The sequence below is a fragment of the Trachypithecus francoisi genome, unplaced genomic scaffold (genome assembly GCF_009764315.1).
Source record: "Trachypithecus francoisi isolate TF-2019V2 unplaced genomic scaffold, Tfra_2.0 Lachesis_group16, whole genome shotgun sequence".
In the NCBI taxonomy this organism is placed as follows: Eukaryota; Metazoa; Chordata; class Mammalia; order Primates; family Cercopithecidae; genus Trachypithecus; species Trachypithecus francoisi.
The window spans coordinates 22713347-22723730 of NW_022681461.1; positions in this window are offsets into that span (position 1 = coordinate 22713347).

The following is a 10384-nucleotide window of genomic DNA, read 5'->3' on the forward strand; positions in this document are numbered from 1 at the left end:
CATATTTATTATATAATATACATTATAATCTATATATAACTATATATTATATATAGCTATAAGTTATATATAGCTATGTTATATATAATATATAGTTATATATAGATTATAATATATATTTTATAATTATAACTATATATGATATAGATGATATAATATGGCTTATAGATAACTATTATATATAATTCTATATAATATAGATTATATTATATAGCATATATATATTACATATTATATAAAATACATAGTTTATATATATGTATATATTTTTTGAGACAGAGTCTCACTCTGTCGCCCAGGCTGGAGTGCAGTGGTGCGACCTCAGCCCACTGCAGCCTCCGCCTCCCGGGTTCAAGCGATTCTCCTGCCTGCCTCAGCCTACTGAGTAGCTGGGATTACAGGCACCGCATAACCACGCCCAGCTAATTATTTGTGTATTTTTAGTAGAGATGGGGTTTCACCATGTTCGTCAGGCTGGTCTCAAACTCCTGACCTCGTGATCTGCCCGCCTCGGCCTCCCAAAGTGCTGGGATTACAGGCGCGAGCCACTGTGCCCTGCCTTGTATTTTTAATAGAGACAGGGTTTCACCATGTTGGCCAGGCTGGTCTTGAACTCCTGGCCTCAGGTGATCCACCCACCTCAGCCTCCCAAAGTGCTGGGATTACAGGCGTGAGCCACCGCACCCAGCGCCTCATTATGATTATGATTTTTCTCTGATGAAGAGTGATGTTGAACATTTCCTGTTGACCATTTGTATGTCTTCTTTTAAGAAATGTGTATTCATAGACATCTACAGAACTCTCCACCCTAAATAAACAGAATATACATTCTTCTCAGCACATATCACACTTATTCTAAAATTGACCATATAATTGGAAGTAAAGCACTCCTCAGCAAATGTAAAAAAACAGAAATCACAACAAACTGTCTCTCAGACCACAGTGCAATCAAGGTAGAACTCAGGATTAAGAAACTCATTCAAAACCACACAACTACATGGAAACTGAACAACTTATTCCTGAATGACTACTGGATAAATAACAAAATGAAGGCAGAAATAAAGATGTTCTTTGAAACCAATGAGAACAAAGACACAATGTACCAGAATCTCTGGGACACATTTAAAGCAGTGTGTAGAGGGAAATTTATAGCACTAAATGCCCACAAGAGAAAGCAGGAAAGATCTAAAATCGACACCCTAACATCACAATTAAAAGAACTAGAGAAGCAAGAGCAAACAAATTCAAAAGCTAGCAGAAGGCAAGAAACTAAGAGCAGAATTGAAAGAGATGGAGACACAAAAAACCTTTCAAAAAAAAATCAACGAATCCAGGAGCTGGTTTTTTGAAAAGATCAACAAAATTGACAGACCGCTAACAAGACTAATAAAGAAGAAAAGAGAGAAGAATCAAATAGATGCAATAAAAAATGATAAACAGGATATCACCACCGATCCCACAGAAATACAAACTACCATCAGAATACTATAAACACCTCTACGCAAATAAATTAGAAAATCTAGAAGAAATGGATAAATTCCTGGACACATATACCCTCCCAAGACTAAACCAGGAAGAAGTTGAATCTCTGAATAGACCAATAACAGCCTCTGAAATTGAGGCAATAATTAATAGCCTACTAACCAAAAAAAGTCCAGGACCGGACGGATTCACAGCCGAATTCTACCAGTGGTACAAAGAGGAGCTAGTACCATTCCTTCTGAAACTATTCCAATCAATAGAAAAAGACGGAATCCTCCCTAACTCATTTTATGAGGCCAACTGCATCCTGATACTAAGCCCTGGCAGAGACACAACAAAAAAAGAGTTTTAGACCAATATCCCTGATGAACATCGATGTGAAAATCCTCAATAACATACTGGCAAACCGAATCCAGCAGCACATCAAAAAGCGTATACGCCACCATCAAGTAGGCTTCATCCCTGGGATGCAAAGGCTGGTTCAACATATGCAAATCAATAAACGTAATCCATCACAAAACAGAACCAATGGCAAAAACCACATGATTACCTCAATGGATGCAGAAAAGGCCTTCAACAAAATTCAACAGCCCTTCATGCTAAAAACTCTCAATAAACTAGGTATTCATGGAACGCATCTCAACATAATAAGGGCTATTTATGACAAACCCACAGTCAATATCATACTGAATGGGCAAAAACCAGAAGCATTCCCTTTGAGAACCTGCACAAGACAAGGATGCCCTCTCTTACCACTCCTATTAAACATAATGTTGGAAGTTCTGGCCAGGGCAATCAGGCAAGAGAAAGACATAAAGGGTATTCAGTTAGGAAATGAGGAAGTCAAATTGTCCCTGTTTGCAGATGACATGATTGTATATTTAGAAAACCCCATTGTCTCAGCCCAAAATCTCCTTAAGCTGATAAGCAACTTCAGCAATGTCTCAGGATACAAAATCAATGTGCAAAAATCACAAGCATTCCTATACACCATTAACAAACAGAGAGCCAAATCGTGAGTGAACTCCTATTCACAATTGCTACAAACAGAATAAAATACCTAGGAATCCAACTTACAAGGGATGTGAAGGACCTCTTCAAGAACTACAAACCACTGCTCAATGAAATAAAAGAGGACACAAACAAATGGAAGAATATTCTATGCTCATGGATAGGAAAAATCAATATCGTGAAAATGGCCATACTGCTCAAAGTAATTTATAGATTCAATTCCATCTCCATCAAGCATCCCCATCAAGCTACCAACGACTGTCTTCACAGAACTGGAAAAAACTACTTTAAAGTTCACATGGAACCAAAAAAGAGCCTGCATTGCCAAGACAAACCTAAGCAAAAAGAACAAAGCTGGAGGCATCACGCTACCTGACTTCAAACTATACTACAAGGCTACAGTAACCAAAACAGCATGGTACTGGTACTAAAACAAAGATATAGACAATGGAAAAGAACAGAGGCCTCAGAAGTAATGCCACACATCTACAACCACCTGATCTTTGACAGACCTGCACAAGAAATGGGGGAAGGATTCCCTATTTAATAAATGATGCTGGGAAAACTGGCTAGCCATGTGTAGAAAGCTGAAACTGGATCTCTGCCTTATACCTTATACAAAAATTAATTCAAGAGGGATTAAAGACTTAAATGTTAGACCTAAAACCATAAAATCCCTACAAGAAAACCTAGGCAATACCATTCAGGACATAGGCATGGGAAAGGACTTCATGGCTAAAACACCAAAAGCAATGGCAACAAAAGCCAAAATAGATAAATGGGATCTAATTAAACTAAAGAGCTTCTGCACGGCAAAAGAAACTACCATCAGAGGGAAGAGGCAACCTACAGAATGGGAGAAAATTTTTGTAATCTACCCATCTGACAAAGGGCTAATATCGAGAATCTACAAAGAACTCAAACAAATTTACAAGAAAAAAACAACCCCATCAAAAAGTGGGCAAAGGATACGAACAGACACTTCTCAAAAGAAGACATTTATGTAGCCAACAGACACATGAAAAAATGCTCGTCATCACTGGCTATCAGAGAAATGCAAATCAAAACCACAATGAGATACCATCTCATGCCAGTTAGAATGGCAATCATTAAAAAGAAACAACAGATGCTGGAGAGGATGTGGAGAAACAGGAAAGCTTTTACACTGTTGATGGGAGTGTAAATTAGTTCCACCATTGTGGAAGACAGTGTAGCGATTCCTCAAGGATCTAGAACTAGAATTATCATTTGACTCAGCAATCCCATTACTGGGTATATACTCAAAGGATTATAAATCATACTACTATAAAGACACATACATATGTATGTTTATTGTAGCACTATTCACAATAGCAAAGACTTGAAACCAACCCAAATGTCTATCAATGATAGACTGGATTAAGAAAATGTGGCACATATACACCATGGAATACTATGCAGCCATAAAAAAGGATGAGTTCATGTCCTTTGCAGGGACATGGATGAAGCTGGAAACCATCATTCTGAGCAAACTATCACAAGGACAGAAAACCAAACACCACATGTTCTCACTCATAGGTGGGAACTGAACAATGAGATCACTTGGACACAGGGTGGGGAACATCACACACCAGGGCCTGTCGGGGGTTGGGGGGCTCAGGGAGGGATAGCATTAGGAGAAATACCTAATGTAAATGATGAGTTAATGGGTGCAGCAAACCAACATGGCACATGTATACCTATGTATCAAACCTGAATGCTGTGCACATGTACCCTAGAACTTAAAGTACAACAATAATAAAAGAAATATTTACATACATATGAAGACACAGAAAAAGGAAAGGGAGTTGCACAGAAAATAAAAAGGCCAGTAACTGCACACACTTTCTTTCCAAACTCAGTACCTTTGCTATATTATCTTCTATATTATTAACCAATTATTATGTAGTATGTGTCCTATCTACTATGTTCATATTTTTTTTTTTTTTTTTTTTTTTTTGTTGAGACGGAGTCTCGCTCTGTCACCCAGGCTGGAGTGCAGTGGCCGGATCTCAGCTCACTGCAAGCTCCGCCTCCCGGGTTTACGCCATTCTCTCGCCTCAGCCTCCCAAGTAGCTGGGACTACAGGCGCCCGCCATCTCGCCCGGCTAATTTTTTGTATTTTTTTTAGTAGAGACGGGGTTTCACCGTGTTAGCCAGGATGGTATGTTCATATTTTAAATAAAATCAGAAATGTAAAAAAAAAACAACAAAAAAAAACTGTTCATGTTCTTTGCCCTCTTTTTAATGAGATTATTTGTTGTTGTTTTACTCTTCTTGGACTTCCTATATATTCTGGATATTAGTCCCTTGTCAGAGAAATAGTTTGCAGATATTTTCTCCCATTCAACAGGCTGTCCCTTCAGTCTTTTTATTGTTTCCTTTGCTATGCAGAAGTTTTTTAGTTTAGTATGGTCCCATTCATCTAATTTTGTTTTTGTTGCCTGTGCTTTTTACGTCCTAGCCATAAAATCTTTGCCTAGATCAATGTCCTAGTGTTTCTCACATGTTTTCTTCTAGTAGTCTTATGCTTTCAGGACTTATGTTTAAGTATTTACTCCATCTTGAACTGGTTTTTGGTTGTGGCGAGAGGTAGGGGGTCCTCTTTCATTCTTCTGCATATGTATATCCAGTTTTTCTAGCACAATTTATTGAAGAGGGTGTTCTTTACCCAATATTCTTCACACCTTTGTTGAAAATCAGTCAGCTATAAATACACGGATTTCTTTCTGTGTTCTTTGTTTTGCTCCACTGGTCTCTGTTTCTGTTTTTAAACTAATACCATGCTGTCTTGGTTACTATAGGCTTGTAATATATTTTGAAGTCAAGTAGTATGATGCCTCAAGCTCTTTTTGCTCTGGATTCCTTTGGCTATTTGGGCTCTTTTTGGTCCCATATGAATTTTAGGATTGTTTTTTCCTATTTATGTGAAAAACTGCATTGGCATTTTGATGCAGATTGTATTCAGTCTGTAGAATGCTTTGGGCAGTATGGTCATTTTAATAATATTAATTCTTATGATCCACATGCTTGGGATGTCTTTCCATTTGTTTGTGTCCTTTTCAGTTTCTTTTATCAATGTTTGGGAGTTTTCCTTGTAGAGGTCTTTCACCTCCTTGGTTAAATTTATTCCTAGGTATTTAAATTTTTTTTTAACTATTTTAAGTGGGATTGCCTTCTTGATTTCTTTCTCAGCTAGTTTATTATTGGTGTGTAGAAACACTACTGATTTCTGAGGCCGGGCACTGTGGCTCATGCCTGTAATCCCAGCACTTTGGGAGGCCAAGATGGGGAGATCACTTGAGCCCAGGAGTCCAAGAGCAGCCTAAGCAACATAGCGACACCCCATCTCTAGTTTAAAAAACCAAAAACACTACTGATTTTTGTATGCTGATTTTGCATCTTACAACTTTACCAAATTTATTCATCAGATCTAAGCATTTTTTGGTGGAGTCTTTAGGTTGTTCTTCTAGATACAAGATTATGTCATCTGCAAAGAGGAAAAATTTGACCTCCCCTTTGTTAATGTGGATTGCTTTTATTTATTTATTTAAAGTTTTAAAAAAGTTTAATGGAGCCAATAAGGCATATAAATTGTGTTCTGGCTGGATGCATTTATTTCTTTCATTCGCCTGATTGCTCTGGCTGGGAGTTCCAGTACTGTGTTGACTAGGAGTGCTGAAAGTAGAAATCCCTGTCTTGTTCCAATTCTTAGTGGAAAAGCGTTCAGCTGTTCCTCATTCTGTATGATGTTAACTGTGTGTCATATATGACCTTTATTATGTTGACATCCATTTCCTCTATGTCTAGTTTGTTGAGAATTTTTATCATAAAGGGATGTTGAATTTTATTAAATCCTTTTCCTGTATCTATTGAGATGATCATACAGTATTTGTCCTTCATTCTGTTGATGTGATGTAGCACATTTATTGATTTGCATATGTTGAATCATCCTTGAATCCCTGGGATAAATCTTAGTTGATCATGGTGTATTATCTTCTTGATATGTTGTTGGATTGAGTTTGCCAGTATTTGTTGAGGAGGTTTTTTTTTTTTTTGAGATAGAATCTCTCTTTCACCCAGGATGGAGTGGTGTAGTGGTGCAATCTTGGCTCACTGCAACCTCCACCTCCCAGCTTCAAGCGATTCTCCTGCCTCAGCCTCCTCAGTAGCTGGGACTACAGGTGCTAATTTTTGTATTTTTAGTAGAGACGAGGTTTCATCATGTTGACCAGGATGGTCTCGATCTCCTGCCCTCGTGATCCACCCACCTCGGCCTCCCAAAGTGCTGAGATTACAGGGGTGAGCCACCCGCCCAGCCCTGTTGAGGAGTTTTGTGTGCATGTTCTTCAGAGATATTGGCCCGTACTTTTTTGTTGAGTCTCTGTCTGGTTTTAGTATCAGGGTTACGCTGGCCTTGTAAAATGAGTTATGGAGAATTCCCTCTTTAATTTTTTGGAATAGTTTCAGGAGAATTGGTGTTAGTTCTTAGAAAGTTCGGTAGAATTTAGCAATTAAGCCACCCAGTCTTGCACATTTCTTTGTTGGGAGATTTTTAAAATTACCATTTCAACTTCATTACTTGTTATTGGTCTGTTCAGGTTTTCTATGTCTTTTTTATTCAATCTTGGTAGGTTGTATATGTTCAGGAATTTATTCATTTCCACTAGGTTTTTCAGTTTATTAGTGTTTACTTGTTAATAATATCTGATAATCTTTTATATTTCTGTGGTATCAGTTGTAATGTCTCCTTTTTCATATCTTATTCTATTTCTTTAGGGTTTTCTAGGTATACAATCTCTTTTTTTCTTGGTTAGTCTAGCTAACAGTATCCATTTTGTTTATCCTCTTTTAAAAGCCAACTTTTCTTTATTTCAATAGTTTTTGGGGTTCAGGTGGTTTTTGGTTACATGGAAAAGTAACCAAAAGTATCCATGGTTATATGGGTAAGTTCTTCAGTGGTGATTTCTGAGATTTTGGCACACTCATCACTCAAGCAATGTACATTGCTTTCATCCCAATATGTAGTCTTTTATCCCGCACTGCCCCCTCCGAATCCCCAAAGTCCATTATATCATTCTTCTACCTTTGCATCTTGATAGCTTAGCTCCCACTTATAAGTGAGAACATGCCATATTTGGTTTTCCATTCCTGATTACCTCACTTAGAATAATGGCCTCCAGCTCCATTCAACTTGCTGCAGAAGACATTATTGTATCCCTTTCTGTGGCTGAGTAGTATTCCATGGGGTGTATATACCACATTTTCTTTATCCATTTGTTGGTTGGTGGGTTACTTAGGTTGGGTTCATTATGTTTGCAATTGTGAACTGTGCTACTATAAACATGCATGTGCATGTGTCTTTTTCATATAATAACTTCTTTTCCTTTGAGTAGATACCCAGTAGTGGGATTGCTGGATCAGGTGGTAATTCTACTTTTAGGAATCTCCATACTGTTTCCCATAGTGGTTGTACTAGTTTACATTCCCACCAGCAGTATAAAAATATGCCCTTTTCACCAAATCCACACCAATATCTACTGTTTTTTGACTTTTTAATTATGACCATTCTTGCAGGAGTAAGGTGGTATCATTGTGGTTTTAATTTGCATTCCTCTGATAATTAAGGATGTGAAGCATTTTTCATACGTTTGTTGGCTGTTTGTATATCTTCTTTTGAAAATTGTCTATTTGTGTCTTTTACCCACTTTTTGATGAGATTATTTGTTTTTTTCTTGCTGATTTGTTCAAATTCATTGTAGATTCTGGATATTAGTCCTTTTCCAGATGCATAGTTTGCAAATATTTTCTCCCACTGTGTGTTATCTCTGCTATTTCTTTTGCTGTGCAGAAGCTTTTTAGTTTAATTAGGTCCCATTTATTTATATTTATTGTTGTTGCATTTGCTTTTAGGGCCTTAGTCATAAGTGTTTGCCTAAGCTAACGTCCAGAACAGTTTTTCTGATGTTCTAGAATTTTTATGGTTTCAGGTTTTAGATTTAAGTCTTTGATCCATCTTAAGTTGATTTTTGTTTAAGGTGAGAGATGAGGATCCAGTTTCATTCTTCTACATGTGGCTTGCCAATTTTTCCAGTACCAGTCATTGAATAGGGTACCGCTTCTGTAATTTATGTTTTTGTGTGCTTCATCAATGATCAATTAGGTGTAAGTATTTGGTTTTATTTCTGTGCTCTCTATTCCGTTGCATTGGTCTATGTGCCTGTTTTTATACTGGTTCCATGCTGTTTTGGTAGCTTTAGCCTTATAGTACAGTCGAAGTTGGGTAATGTGATGCCTATAGATTTGTTCTTTTTGCTTAGTATTGCTTTGGCTGTGCAGGCTCATTTTGGGTTCCATATAAATTTTAGGAGTTTTTTCTAGTTCTGTGAAGAATGATGATATTTTGATGGGAACTGCATTGAATCTGTAGAATGCTTTAGGCAGTGTAGTCATTTTCACAATATTGATTCTACCCATCCATGATCATGGAATGTGTTTCCATTTGTGTTATCTATTATTTCTTTCAGCAGCGGCTTGTAGTCTTCCTGATAAACATCTTTCACATCCTTGGTTAAGTATATTCCTAGGTATTTTATTTTTTGCAGCTATTGTAAAAGGGATTGAGTTCTTGATTTGATTCTCAGCTTGATTGTTGTTGGCATATAGCAGTGCTACTGATTTATGTACACTGATTTTGTATCCTGAGACTTTACTGAGTTTGTTTATCAGATCTAGGAGCTTTTTGGATGAGTCTTTAGAGTTTTCTAGGTATACAATCATATCATCAGTGAACGTCTATGGTTTGACTTTCTCTTTTCCAATTTCGACGCCCTTTACTTCTTTCTCTTGTTTGATTACTCTGGCCAGTTTTGCTTGTTTGTTTTGTTTTGTTTTTTTAAGATGGGGGCTCGCTATGTTACCCCAGCTGGTCTCAAACTCCTGGGCAAAAACAATCCTCCCTCCTCAGCTTCCAGATTAGCTAGTATACAGCCTTGCGCCACTGTGCCTTACTCTTTTATCTATTTGTTTAGTTCTCCTCTGATCTTTATTATTTCTTAACTTCTACTAATTTGGGGTTTGGTTTGTTGCCTTCCTATTTCCTTGAAGTACATCATTAGATTGTTTGAAATTTTTCTACTTTTTTGATGTAGGTGTTTATTGCTATAAACTCCCTTCTTAGCACTGTTTTTGCTGTATCTCATAGGCTTTTTTATGTTGCTGTTTTAGAGACAGGGTCTTGCTCTGTCACTCTGGCTGTAGTGCAGTCATGTGATTGTAGCTCACTTTAACCATGAACTCCTGGGCTCAAGTGACCCTCCTGCCTCAGCCTCTCAAGTAGCTAGGACTACAGGTGCACACCACCATGCCCAGCTAATTTAAAAAATGTTGTTTGTAGAGATGGAGTCTTGCTGTGTTGCATAGGCTGATCTTAAACTACTGACCTCAAATGATCCTCCGCCTCAGCCTCCCGAAGAACTGGGATTACAGGCATGAGCCACTATGTCCAGCCAATATGTTGTGTTTTAATTTTTGTTTCAAGAGATTTTTTGGCCATGTGTGGTGGCTCACGCCTATAGTCCTAGCACCTTGGGAAGCTGAGGCAAGATGATCACTTGAGCCCAGGAGTCGAGACCAGGCTAAGCAACATGGCAAGACCCCATCTCTATAAAAAATTAAAAATTAGCTGGGCATAGGGACACACAGCTGTGGTCCCAGCTACTAAGGAGGTTGATGCTGGAAGACCACTTGAGCCTGGGAGGTTGAGGCTGTGGTGAGCTATGTTCGTTCCACTGCCCTGCAGCCTAAGCAACAGAGTGAGATCCTGTCTCAAAAAAAGTTTTCTTTTTAATTTCCTTATTAATTCCTTCCTTGA